Below are 14,628 nucleotides of genomic sequence, written 5' to 3'. Positions count from 1 at the left end.
CATGATTTGCCTAATGGATGCATGCAAACAAAGCGTGCATAAACAAGGCTGTGATTTGTAGGCTATGAGTGAATGCGCTTGTGAATTGAATGTCTTATTTGACTGCTATTGCTGAATCGTTTAGTGTTCCAATAAGCGACATTGGAATATACACAGGAATACACACACACAGGAAAATACACGCACACACACACACACACACACACACACACACATACACACACACACACACACACACTCGCAAGAATCACACAAAGACACACACACACACACACACACACAGACACAGACACAGACACACACACACACGACAAATCCGCCCAATGCAAACAAAATAAAAGTAGATTGAGAGTGAGAGCGAAAGAGAGAGGGGAGAAAGGAAAAAGTGGCACAGGGAGAGTGAGCTCTTCCCCTGGGAGGACTTCCTGTGTCTGTGCGCCTGTCAAGTGTCACACCATTGATCCCAGCCTAGACCAGCCTAATGTGTCCCATGATGTCATCAAACCTGTCAAGTGGCACTGCCAGTGTCTCGTCAGATGCTGTCCCCCCCCTTTGAACAAACTCACTGTCCTGCCACAGCAGCCAAAGACAGCTGGCCGTGGGGACGGTGGGACGTGTGTGTGTGTGTGTGTGTGTGTGTGTGTGTGTGTGTGTGTGTGTGTGTGTGTGTGTGTGTGTGTGTGTGTGTGTGTGTGTGTGTGTGTGTGTGTGTGTGTCAGTGCGTGTCGATTGGGGTTGGGGGAAGTGACGGCAAGGAGTGGGCTGGCGTTGGAGTGAATTTCCGGCCGGTCCCCTGGGGATCTCCTTAATGTGATTGGGGCCTGACGTTGCAGAGTGCTAGGGCGTCACAGCTAATCCCCAATCTACCGTCTCCTCCACTCTCCTCCTTAAATGTCCGCCGCTGCCGCCGCGCATGACATTAGTCGGGCCGAGCAGCGCCCAGGAGGAGAGCGGAACGCCGCGCGGAGATACATCAGTCATGTCGCAGGAGGAAAAAACATGAACTTAAAAAGGAGCCAAGCGTTGGCCCCTGGGGGTCACTGAGTGCTAACTCGTTATTTGCTCATATTTGGTGTGGGGTTGTCCGCTTATGAAAATGTTGAGACGGCTCCCTTAGACGGGACATCTTGTGTAACCTGTTTTTTGGCCGTTCCCCGGGAGCCCCGTCCACTCCATGACCAGTCCCCCATCAGCCAGATGCCCTGCTGTGTTTGCTGTAGTAGCATCCCAAAGGTTTAGCCGGTCGCTACACGCTGCAATAAATAACAAATAAAACCTGACACAGAGAAACAAACATGGGGAGCTCTTCAAAATGTCTCAATCTATTCTCCGCCCTTGCTCCACCAAGACGGTCTTGCGGGCCGTGTTCCCACATGATGGCTTATTTCCAGCTCATCACGTCGCAGCCGGTAATTAAGAGGACAGCTGTTTTCCTCGGAGCAGGACGAACCCCTATCTCACAGAGAGCTTTCAGCGGCTCCTCTCAGGGACTTTCCTTGCTTCCTAATGGATGTGGTGACATCGGGTCACCCTTGCTTAAAGGTCAGGCGAATCATTGGGGTGGTCAATCACCAGAATATCCTGCCGGGTGAATATGGACGGGCGGGAGACAGAGAGACAGCGTCAGAGGGAGGGAGAGGGAGAGGGAGGGAGAGAGAGAGACGGCGACAGAGGGAGGGAGAGGGAGAGGGAGGGAGAGAGAGGCAAATGGAATATATCGAACGGAACCCAAAGTGAGTCACCTCGTCAAGTTCACATCTCGGAGGCCAAGAATGTTTCTCTTGCATCTCGTCCAGGAACCACAGGAGTTCACTAACATGGCCGGTGCCACAGCAGAGAACGGGGGGGGAACACACAATTTACTTTAACGTTCACTTAGTGGGGCGAAATGTCCTGAAGAGCCGTTTGTCACGTGTCGTGACAGGCTGAAGTTTGCCATGGGTCTTGACACATGCAGTGTAAAACAACACCTGGTTGGACAGCGCTGGCAGAGGGAATGCTGGGAAAACATCTGACGGAGCCATTAGCTGTCAGCCTCTCCATAAATAGCAAAGAGAGACAAGGAATTCTGGGCTCTTTTGAGCAGCGCCTTTGTAGTTTGCCAGATAGAACACGGATGGATCCCGGCGGTTAGTTTTCCGCCAATAAAAAAGTGTTTTTATTTCTATCGAAGAATATATTACACACTGTCCTACTTTTTAATCGCAGACTTTACGTTCTGCTTCCGACCCTGTCAGCGCCCCGGTAACGAACGCTCGATCAAATTTCCCTATTTTCCGTTCCTCTGTGTTGAGTGGACGCACTTCAGCAGGGCCACTCGGACCGGGAGCCTTTCAGCCTCAAGCTGGTTTCCCTCCGCGCGGCGCCTACCTGTTCCACCGTGCACCCAAACGCATGACATCATGACCAGCCTCGGGTTCGCCCGCTGTTCATTTGGGAGATGCATCACTCACGAGGCGTGTTTATAGCGTTTCGATGTATTAGAGCCTGGGGGGGACGTTCATTCATCAGCTCACATGGCGCTCTGCATATGGACACGGTATCGTAGGAATACACACACCTATCACAGCAGAAGATCTTTCTGTTATTTCTTGCGCTCTGTCACCCTAATAGCCCACGAAGGATGACAGAGATGGATGGATGGGGTTGGCAGGCCTGTGATTTCCCTCTTTGTTGAAAGAAACCTTAAGAGACCCCCCCCCCCCCCCGACACACACACACCCCCGCCCCCAACCTTTAGATGGGTATGTCTTACACACAGACGCCTTACTGACCAAAACACACGCATACACACACACACAGACATACACAGAGACATACACGGAGACAGAGATATGTTAACTACCAACTCTGGCCAGGAAGTTCAGAGAAGCCGATGAAGAGCCGATGAGGGAACGCCACCGCAGGCTTTGGACAGCCACAGTACATTTACGAGACATGCACCACAGTACATTTCGGAGACATGCGCTACAGTACATTTCAGAGACATGCAAGGCTCATTGGTTGGCCGTGTCCGTGTACCTGTGTGTGTGCCTTCGTGGGTGTGGGTGTTTTCCTAAAAGAGTAAGACAGAAAGAAGGAGTGGAAAGACTCAGAGTGTGCACAAGACTTTTTCTTCTCAATGTGTAATGGGCCTTGGGACACGTGTGCACATATTTAGGGATCCTGAGAACGATCGTCTTTCCTGACGGGGTCCGGCGGCCAGATAACTTCTCCTGGCAGCGGGGCAGCCCGCTCCAGAGGAACTGTTCAACCCTGCAAATGATTCCCTTGACGTTCTCTCCTCTTCCTCTTCCGCTTCGTCCTCCTCGCCCCAGGCCTCTCTGTGCATTACTCTGAGTTGCTTTATTGTGCTGTTTGTTTTTCTGCCTGGGTTGCTGTTGTCCCCCTCTTCCTGCCAGATGACAATGATGAATACTCTGTGGACACAGCAAACAGACAGAGAGCCCCAGATAAGGCAAGGCTCCGGCCACGAAGCAAACCCATTGACAGACAGAGAGACAGGGAGGGAATCAGAAGAATTTAAAACACAAAGGTGTTGAAAACGTGTGGGACAAACCGCCAGGAGTAATGAGGATAATCACTGACGAAAATGTGTTATCTTTTACTCTGCCTCAGTTTACTCCAGTGAGCTGTTGTTGAATCCACCAGGAAGGTGTTGCGTAACAGCACGTGCCGTCCAAACATCGGTTGAGGGTTTTGCTGTAGTCAAAACAACTTGGAGGGGTTCTAGCACAAACCACGGGTGTAATTTGCTCCGCTAGCGTTCTGTCTCCACATTTCCTACCCCTTCTCCATGGCAGATACTGTGGTTAGGGACAGGAGAGATACAAACTAGAGGGTCTGGTGGCTGTGCAGTGGCGACGGTGGAAGACTGATTAGGCACCCAGGAGAGAAACGACAGTAATCTACATCAAGGGGGCGCGACGACCAAAACAACAGGATAACAAATTAGAGTAGTTAGTGGGGATGGGGAGAGGAAGGAGAGTGGGAGGACAGTCCTCTCCATCACTGCTCGGTGGGTGGAAAGCAGCCAACGGACGGGACACTGGTGGCTTTCCCTCCGCGCAAGGAACTCCCTTTAAAATCATCGTAGCATTGGATGTTCGCCAGCGATGACTGCAACCCTCTTTGTGTGATAGCTGTGAGAGGCAGGGGTGCGGGGTGAGTGTGTGTGTGTGTGTGTGTGTGTGTGTGTGTGTGTGTGTGTGTGTGTGTGTGTGTGTGTGTGTGTGTGTGTGTGTGTGTGTGTGTGTGTGTGTGTGTGTGTGTGTATCATTCTGTACGCAAACGTCCATTTCGGCCAGGAGTTTCCATGCAGATTGAGGTTGTTTAGAGTAGTAGTGAGTGTGAGGAGTGAGTATGCAGATGGAGATGCAGATGTTGCGAGACTGTTGTGAATAAGACTCTGTGAGCGCTGCAAGGCGACTTTCGGCAAAACTGGCACCATTGAACCGTTTTGCCCATGTTGCACTCGCTTCCTTCCAATTGCTCAATGTCAGCCAATACCCCCGACTGCCGTTGGAATCACAACCCACCCTGTGTATGTTCCTGCATGCGTGTGCGTGTGTGAGAGGGGGAAAGAGAGAGAAGGAGGGAAATTGAGAGAGAGAGAGAGAGAGAGAGAGAGAGAGAGAGAGAGAGAGAGAGAGAGAGAGAGAGAGAGAGAGAGAGAGAGAGAGAGAGAGAGAGAGAGAGAGAGAGAGAGAGAGAGAGAGAGAGAGAGAGAGAGAGAGAGAGAGAGCGCAGTACATGGAGAAGCGACTGTTCATCAGGTATCTACTTTAACGCGCTGGTCTTAAACGGCCTTAGTTCAACCACTGACATCTCAAACTTACCTGATTCTGGCCGAAGTGGGACCCTACGTGCTCCTTAGTAGAAATGTATAAAATAATATGTACTGTCTACTGTAAATCGCTTTGGGCTACAAAAATATGGTTAATGGTTTAAAAAACATTTGTATAATGCCCTCATTGCATGTTGTTATCATATTTAAAGCAGGGTGAATATGCATGTGATGCTGCAAATGCATAGGTCCCAGCAATCTGCGCAGATATTTCTGGAACTAGGGCACATTCATACCTGCACATTCATGACAATCCGTGGAGGAGCAATCCAATGGTTCCCAACTCCCTCCTTTCAGCAAGTGGTTGCACGAGAGAGAGAGAAAGACAGAGAGAAAGAGAGAGAGAGAGAGAGAGAGAGAAACAGAGAGAGAGTAATGGAGTGGAACAGGATGGTGGAATTTGTTCGGATGGATCTCTCCGAATCCCATTACAATCCCCTCTGTACATCTGAGGATATACTCCGAGACAATATACGACAGGAAGAGACAGATGAAGAGAAGAAGAAGCGGTGGGGGGAAAACTCATATTCAGGGATCAATCTCCCCCCAGCCCCCTCCTATTAAAAGGGGCTGTCAGAATCCAACAGAGGAATCCTGAGCAGGGCCGTCCACCAGCCCACAGATACACTACAACAACAACGACTGAGCAAACAAACCGACTTTACACAACCCAATGTGGCGTTGTGGTGGTGGTGGTGGTGGTGTTGTTGGTGGGGTGGCCGTCAGTGGAATACTTTTCCAGCCGACCTCCAGATGGAGGAGGGCTACAGAGGCCCGTCTATAAGCCAGCATTCTGTACATGATGGATGGCCGCTGTGTGTGTGTGGGTGTGTGTGTGTGTGTGTGTGTGTGTGTGTGTGCGCGTCTGTCTGTCTGTCTGTCTGTCTGTCTGTCTGTCTGTCTGTCTGTCTGTCTGTCTGTCTGTCTGTCTGTCTGTCTGTGTGTGTAAGCCCTTTTATATGTGTGTGCACGTGTGCGGCGTGTATGAATGCCCCCTGCGGCGGGCAGTGTGGAAATGCATGCCTGTGCGTTGCCATGTCTCTCGCGGCGTCCTATCATTGTCCGGTAGGGGGGGGGCGTGTTTGTGGTGTGCGTGCGTCGGAGCGCTGATGTCACTGCGTTAATGATGATGAAGATAGTGTTTATTTATCTGTGGAGGTGGAAAATAGGTGGACAGGGTTGAATGAACACAGTGTCACCAGGCCTGTAGAAAAAGCCAAGAGGGAGCGAGGGCAAGAGGGGGAGAGGGCAGAGAGGGTGGAGAGGTGGGAGAGGGGGAGTGGGGAAGAGAGGAAACCAGGGGGGCAAGAGCAAGAGAGAGAGGTAGAGGTAGAGGGTGATCAGTAAATAGTGGTCTGTTTGTAGAGGGAAGAAAAGAGAGAGCCTCTTGTGGTATGTTTACGTGTCAGTGCGGTTCCTGGGTCTAATTAATCGTATCTGCGGATGCGTGTGTGCGCATGTGCTCCTACCTGCATTTTGCCTGCATGATTGTCGGCCCATGACGTCAAGTGTCGAGAGCGAGTGTGTGTGTGTGAAACACTGTGTGTGTATGTGAATGTGAGCGGCTGTGTGTGTTTGTGTGTATGTGTGTGTGTACACTTTACACATTTGGGTACACTTAAGTGGTTGTTGGTCTGGTCAACCGTCCTCTGAGCGTTGCACCACACGCCAGACCGCTGGGGGGTTCCAGGCGGCTCGGTTATACGTCGCTGTGTTGTACATCAGGACTCCTTTTACTTCCAGTTCATAACTCACTGGTGATCTCTTTTGGCCAATGAGCAGCGGGGGCGTGCGTTAAATACCCTCCGCACTGGCTCCTCACTCCTGAGATTTATCGCAGCGTTACCCCATAAACCACAGACACACAGCAGGTGTAAAACATGAGACCTGGCCCCGTTCCTGTCTTGGATAGAAACATGCAGATAGGGGAGCGTGCGTTAAGACTAGCGTCCTGAGCTCACCTCATGGAAATGGAGCGGTAATGATGGGGAAGGATGGTGATTAACTTTTGAGGGGAAATAAAGACACCATTTGTGTCTACGCCTGCATGTAAACATGTGTTTTTACTTTTATAATATATTATGAACAAATGGGGTGTTTTTCTCATGTTGAAGTGAGGCTGACTAGAATAATGGGCACAATTCCTGTGGGTAATAGGTTCTAAGTCCTGGGAGCAGATCTAAGCGCCTGGTAAGTGGTCCTGAAAGCAGACTGAAGATCCGTTTAAAGCGGCTGTTTCTAATTTTTCCACCCGTTGAGAGAAGGTGGTACAGTAGGATCCTGGGGATGACGGTTTTGAAGGAGGCAAAAGAGCGCCGTTGGAACGACTCTAGAGGCCAGGTTTGAAGAAAGAGGAAAAAACCAACTGTGAATAGACTTGTGAGTGTTTTCTTGTTTTGCTTCTTTCTCTGGCATAAATGCTTTGCCAACGCGAAAATAAGTGACAGGACTCCTGGGAGGCCGGGGTGGTAGGAAAGGTTCAGATGGTGAGGAGGATGAAGAAACACACACCCGCACAGAGAAAAGACAGTGTTTAGGGAGATTATGGTCATCTCCTATTACAGCAAATGAAATATTAAGTATGTCACTCAAAGCTGTTTGCCTGGAAGGTATCAGGTTGGTGCTATTTGTAAAATGGGCTCTTCTCGGGGCTTGGCTGAATTTTTTATGTGCCTGTGTATTTATGTGCTTGCGCACACATGATTGCTTGGCACTGATTAACCACAGGGGCTAATCTGATATTGAATCTCATTTTGTTTGACTTTATCTACGCATACATATTGAACTCTAATTATAGCCGTAGAGTAAACTAATTATAGTCCAGTGCCTCGGGTTGGTCAACTCCGTGCCAAAAGGTTCTGGGTTTGATCCAGACGTCCTCAGAAAGGTGCTTAACACCTACCTGCTCATGGATTACCCATATTCACATTGGATAAAAAGTGAATCCTATAGTGACTTTTTATCCTGAGTAAAGCTCCAAACACATCGACACGGGATTTGGTTAACTGAAACCAAACCTTGTGGTCTATATAAATTGTCACTGGTCAACACAACAACGTTTGACTTGCATTTCAAACTGAGCTGTTGACGCTGATGGTTGCCGCCGTGATACATCATGCGCAGTGTTTACGGCTCTATATTCCCATTGCTTCCTGCAGAGCGTGACCCCACTTTTCCCAGGCCAGGACATGGGGCCGTGGAAAAGACTGTCACCACAATGTGGCGACTGTTCTCAAGCCATGAGCTGTGATCCTGTATTGAACGAGGGCTCTGCTTCTCTTCTCCGGGGAGCGAGGTGCCACATGGAGTCAACATTTGAGACGCTGGAACGGGGGAGACGCCGTAACTCTGAGGAGCATGCTTAGCATAAATCGTGACTGGCAGCACTTGGCGGCTGCCATTCCTGTTTCCATCTGCGGCTGATCAGCGCGGGCGAGTTCTCCGCCGCCATGGTGACGAGGGCTCTGACAGGCTCCTAATAAAGCTGTATCAAAGGGCCTTATGCTGTAAAGATACCACCGGCTGATGGTGGATTAACTGTTCCAGCCCCTTCCCTCCTCCCTTCACCTCCAGACGACAACCATCTGATCCGTTTGAAGGAATCAGAACAACCTGTTCAAACCAACCCTGCAAACATTAAGTCCAATTGACACAACTCACCGGGCCGGTAAAATAGGACTGTATTAGGCATGAGCGAGAGTGGGTGTCTGCACCACTGGAACCATGTAGGGCCGTCGTCCTGGCTAACGGGCCATGGTTTACACGGTGTAAACCATTACAGAACATCAACAACTCGCCCACCGCCGCCGTGGCTCATAGGTCAGACAGGTGCCGTCGCTTTTAGACAAATAAATTAGCCCGGAATCATGTGGCCATTCCTGTGTATAACACACTTAGCCATCGCAGCCAAAGGATGTGGGGGGAGGCCTTCGCTCCATTAGCTTTTCATGAGGCCAAATAGGAGGAGATAAGCTTGAATAATGAAATGACAAGCTTGGGTAATGAAAGCTAGGAAGAGACGCATTTAGACGGTGCCCTTAGTGTTTGCGAGCCCTCGTCTTTTGGCACAAGTGGTTTGCCGGAGCGGGGATCAGGCCGATTAGCCGACTGTATTGTGTTTCTATGGAAAAAGAGCGGTGGATGCACACAGGGAAGGGGCCATAAGGGGAGGTCTGAGGCTGAGTTATCTGGTAAACAAACCTATCCATTCTCCTTTAGCAAAACAGAGATAATTTCTTCCCAGACGCGTCGGCTTTCACCTGCTTTCTGTTTTACCTTCTTTAGTGTTCGTCAGTGTTTTATGGTAATGGGGGACGGCAACTAAAATAACTGGCTCCACATTGCGTGGACATAGTTTGAGGAATCCTTTACCAAGAAAGAGTCAAAGAAACCCGAGACACTGTAAGTCTGAGGCTGTGGTGGCGGCCCCGAAACGAGCCCGAACACAGACACGGGTTTACACTTGCGCTTCACTGATGAGGTCACTATCTCGGCTTTATGTGTTTAATGGGAAAAACTGAGCCACATGTTGAACACACTTAGGTTCAACAGAGGACTCATTCAGGCGTTGCTTCAGATCAGGCCATTGGGCTGATTGGAAGCCATGGTTAAGGCAGGGGGGAACTGCGTTTCAAGTGAGAGGGGGATAGGGTCAAGGCAGGTAGGGAGCTCTTCTGACGGAGACACCAGGTCTGCAAAAACCTCTTCTCTGGGCTGCCGGCATTGTTTCTGCTGCCAAGGGCAATGAATGTTCAGACTCATGATCTATGAACCTTTATTCCTTATCGGTCTCATATCAGGACCGGCGAGGTTAAATAAGGATGACCCGGACTACAGTGAGCCCTTCTGTTCTTTAATGTTTAATACCAGGATTTTCTAGCTTTGTTTGGGATTCCCGGGGGCTGTTTCATGAGACCAAAGGAAGTAAACAACATAGAAATACACAAAGTGTCTGCACAACATCAATGGGGACATTTGTAGTTTGCAGAATATGTGATGTTATTACTTGAACAACAACATCGAGGACATTCCTCACATTTTGCCAATTTGTATTGTGGTGAATCTAGTACTAGTAAATAATTGGGCAGGTGTTAATTACGAAATATAAAGACAAGCCATAGTGGACACAAGATAAAAAAACATTACCTCAAAACCAATATTCCTCGAAACCAATAAACAAACTAGAACGATTGCCATCTAAAAATCTGTGAAATTCAAAAGCATAAATTTCTTAAATTATCCTTAAAGGCGACATTTCCTGGAACAGCTCCGACCAGGGACTGGCATCCGCCTGCGAAATGGGGACATCTGGTCGCCCTAGAACAGCCACCATAACCTTAGGTGATGTATTTTGGTTATGGCATTGTGTTTGTTATAACGCTTAAGGATGTTTATCGGTCCATTTAATCCAGAGATTGAAATGAAGGAACAATTTTAGATGAGAGGGAAGCAGAAGTGCATAACAATTTCCCCTCATTATATCCGTCTAAGAATCTAAGACAGTTGGCTGGGTCTCCGCAGCTCGGTAGAGACAGGTATGCCGCTGCTTAGCTTAGCCCCGGGGGCCTAACGTGAGCTTGCTGCTAGCCGTACTTGGTTTCGTGCTCGGGGCCCTTCACCCAGGTTCCCGACACCATAATGAAAACGAACCCTCAATTAGTCCTTTTTATTTTTTTTGCCATGTTTTGCTGTACCCTTTTTTTTTTATTAACAGAGCAAAGAACATCTGCCTGGCAAAATATGTGGTGACGACTATGCCCTGAAACTTTTCCATTGCAAGCAATTTCACGCAGCATCAGAGACCTTCGTGCAAAGCCACTCAAATATGAAATCCACATTGCAGTGACAGTGAGGAGAGAGATTTATTCAAAGTTGGGTTTTTTCTCTCCTGAATTTTCAGATCTTTTGTTTGTCATAGAAAGACACTTTTGTAGACGGGACACCTGGGTGCAATAAAAGCAGATACGCAGACGTGCATATCTTTAAGCTGGCGTCATCTACCAGCATGGAACCGACCTGAAATCATGATTAAAAAGGAAGAGACTCCCAAAAGCACGCCATCTCATTTCAGACTGGTTAGACAGGGTATGCACTGTCATATGATATTATGATATTTAATATGATACCTACTTACTAATTGGCAGGCTTGACAAGCTCCTGGCAACAGGTGTAGGATAAAACCAGCCCAAAATCGAGGTAAGATCTCTAAATGCGTACACAAATCAACACCCACCTCGGCCTGCTCTGGACTGGAAGCGAGACCGTTCATTTATCACACTCCATCAATGTCACTGGGAAATGACCAATGCACAAACAGGGATTGGGTTAAGAATCTGAGTGGTGTTGCAAGCAGAACTGAAAAAGCAAAGGGGGTACGGAGCGATGGCGCCGTGCCAAGGCCCGCCAACATCAGGGGGAGCGATCGCCGGTGATGTCAGGGCTGTGATACGCAGGTTGTCATGAGCACAGCATGCCTGCCTTGATGTAATGTAACTCTGGTACTGCCCCCCTTGAACCCCAGAGCAGAAGGTTGAACATTTAACGGCAGAGAGAGTTGGAGAGAGAGAAAGTTATCGAGGGAGGAGAGAGAGAGAGAGTCCGTATAATTTTGCGAAAAAGTAAAATGGAGAATAATAGGAAAAAATTAAGTAAACAAAACCAGACATATTTGAAGAATATGTTGGACTTCAGCAAGCAGTCCATCAATATCTAATCTATCACCATACTTCGTTTTTCTCTCTGGGATTTCCATTCTTTGCGGGCCCCTCTATATATCTGGTTGGACAGCAGCGCTGTCGAAGCCAAATGGATGTTTCTTTGAGGAGTGACTACTCATCGACGTCCAATGTACTACCCCGTGGGAAAACTGATTCATCATGAACCAAAAATAAATAAATAAATCAAATAATAAGCGGCCCACAGCCAGGCCCCCCCGACTCAGATGGAGCCTCTCAGGACGGGGGGGGGGGGGGGGGGGGGGGGGGGGGAAGAGGGAGATCAACCATGTGAACAGGGAGAGAGGGGCACAAAGGGAATCTAAATAACATGAATCTTTCCAGGTTTTTCATGTGGGTGTCAAGTAACAGGACCCCCTTTTGGCCTACTCAAACCCCCACTGCACAGTAACACACAAGCAGACCACTCGCACACAGCACTCTGCAGCAAAGCCCCCCCCCCCCCCTCCCATACCCTCCACCCCTGACCTGCTATTATATTTCAACCCTCACCCGCATCACCGTGCTCACAGCCCCTCCCCGATCCTTGTGAACCATTTTCAGGTGGTTTCCACTTCCCTGTCTGGGGCAGATATATGTCTATGCTAAAAACACATAAACACAAACACACGTACACACGCGCACACACACACACACACACACACACACACACACACACACACACACACACACACACACACACACACACACACACACACACACACACACACACACACACACACACACACACACTACGTGATGAATGAATGTGAATGAATGTGAGCCCATGGAAATTCGAGCAATGCAAAACACACACACATGTTGACTATATGTGGAGCCTGGACACATTCCCCCAAAGGGATCAGATAAGAGCCGTATGTTCACCATATTACGGAGAGTGCTGACATAAGATAAACATGATAATTGCTGGTTGTGTGGGTGGCATGCACTTATGCAACGCATCAATTCAAGGGATGTCTGTTAAAAGTAGGGACTGTTAACGGTGTTTTGCTTGTGTGCTCATGCCTGTGTTTGTGATAGGGGTCTATGTTTGGTTAGGATTGGACAAGAGAGCACCGACCGTACATTACCGACCACAATGAGAGATGTTCTAAGTTGTAACTTTGAAAATTCACACAATTCAGGGCGTTCCCAGTGACACATTCTCTCGAACGCTTTGACTGCACATCAAAAATATTCGCACTCAAGGCAATCCAAGGCACTTTGAATGAAAGAGGCCACCCAATTCATGATTACATATTTGATTTTATTTGACGTTGGATGTCTGCCCACCTGGCACCTCCTGCACTATAGCCTGCCAAGAAGGGCACTTCTCGGGGGGTAGGAGCCCCCTTCTCAAGTGTCCATTTCCCTGGTCTCTTTCTTTTCCCTGGGGGCTTTGTTCATTTTCAACAGAACATTTCTGCCACTTTCAGTTTTTATTCATACGTGCCTCCCTTGAGACAGGGATATTTGGTTGTACAAACAAACTTGACCCCACAGTATCTCCAGTGTAGCGCTGCGGCAGCAGTGGCCGACCTAACGATAACAAAACCACCAGTGGTCAAACAACTCGGCCTGAATGTAAACCATGTCAGCCTCGTGCAGCCGGCGGCTAACTCGCAGCCCGAGCAAGGAAGCGTGTTGAAATTGATCGTTCCCCTCTTGCGATGGATAAAAGGGAAATCGTAAAAAATCAATAAAAATTAATAGAGCTGTCAGTTAAACGCGTTATTAACGTCGTTAACGCAAACCAAATTTAACGGCGTTAAATTTTTTATCGCGCGATTAACGCAATTATTTTATAAAAAAAAAAATAAATTTTTTTTTTTTTTTTTTTTTCTTTGGCTCAAAACAAAGAAGCAGTAGCCTGACTGCTATGTTCAAATGACATTTGTTCAAAGCAGTCGTTTAATTGCACTATAGGCTCTTTTTTTGTATCGTCCTGTTTTGATCAGTGTATATGCCAATGTTGTTATCAATAAAAAATCATTTGCACAAGGCAAGCCGATGCACTTCACCATGTTGATAAGAGAATTAAAATGAGAAGAATTATGGGACAAAAAAATCAAGGGATATTTAGCATAGAAAAAGAATTAGCGATTAATCGCGATTAATTAGAGTTAACTATGACATTAATGCGATTAATCACGATTAAATATTTTAATCGCCTGACAGCTCTAAAAATTAAGCATGAGAACGCTTTTAGGAAACTGACCCAAGAAACCCGGCAGGCAGCGTGGGTGGTGAGGTGCTTCAGATAAATGCCCTAGATACGTCGTGTGACCCTCTGGATGGGAACACGGCACCAGATGGAGCGGATCAGAAGATGTCCGATTTTTCTTGGCTCCCATGTGTATGTTTGGCAGCGGCTGCAGCTGTGGGGGACTGCTCGCGGTCTCCCCCCCGCCACGCCACATGACCCCCCAGGCATTCAACCTACCTCATCTTTACGTAACAACGCTGCCCCCATTTCTACCCCGATTTTACCAACCGTGACCCTCCCATCAATCAATCTCCAGTCTCCAACGTCGACTGCGCTCTAGCTTTTTACCCCTGTGCATCTCCCCCTCCTCCTCCTCCTCTTCCTCCCCCTCCTCCTCCTACTCCTCCTCCTGTGCCTGCTACCTTTCCTTTCATTCCTACTTCCTCCTTCCTCTAAAAGCGCATCCCCCCGTGTCACTCAGTGTCAAGTTCCCCACTGGCCCCCCGTGGCTTCTGCCACCATAGGACATCCGGGATTAGGATTGTCTCTGTTGAACAGGGCCCTGTGAACGCGGCTCCTTTAATAGCACGCCAAGGGAACACACAGAGTTCCCAACAAACAGGCGGTCTAGGGGCTCCATAATGGAGGAAAAATAGCGAAGCAGTGACGTAGCGCGATGTAACTAAGCCATCGCTGAGGGGAAGGAAGAAAGGCCCAATTAGTAGAGCCCGCTGCTGGCTGACTGGATGCAGCTGTGCAGTGGGGATGGCTGATCAGAAGCACAGTGAATGATAACCATCACCTGGGCGGCGATGCTGCCAATATGAGAGTGGGATAAGCACATATGCACACGCACACACAGA

Source organism: Gadus morhua, chromosome 1, assembly GCF_902167405.1.
Source record: "Gadus morhua chromosome 1, gadMor3.0, whole genome shotgun sequence".
Taxonomy (NCBI): Eukaryota; Metazoa; Chordata; class Actinopteri; order Gadiformes; family Gadidae; genus Gadus; species Gadus morhua.
This window is presented reverse-complemented; position numbering follows the sequence as displayed.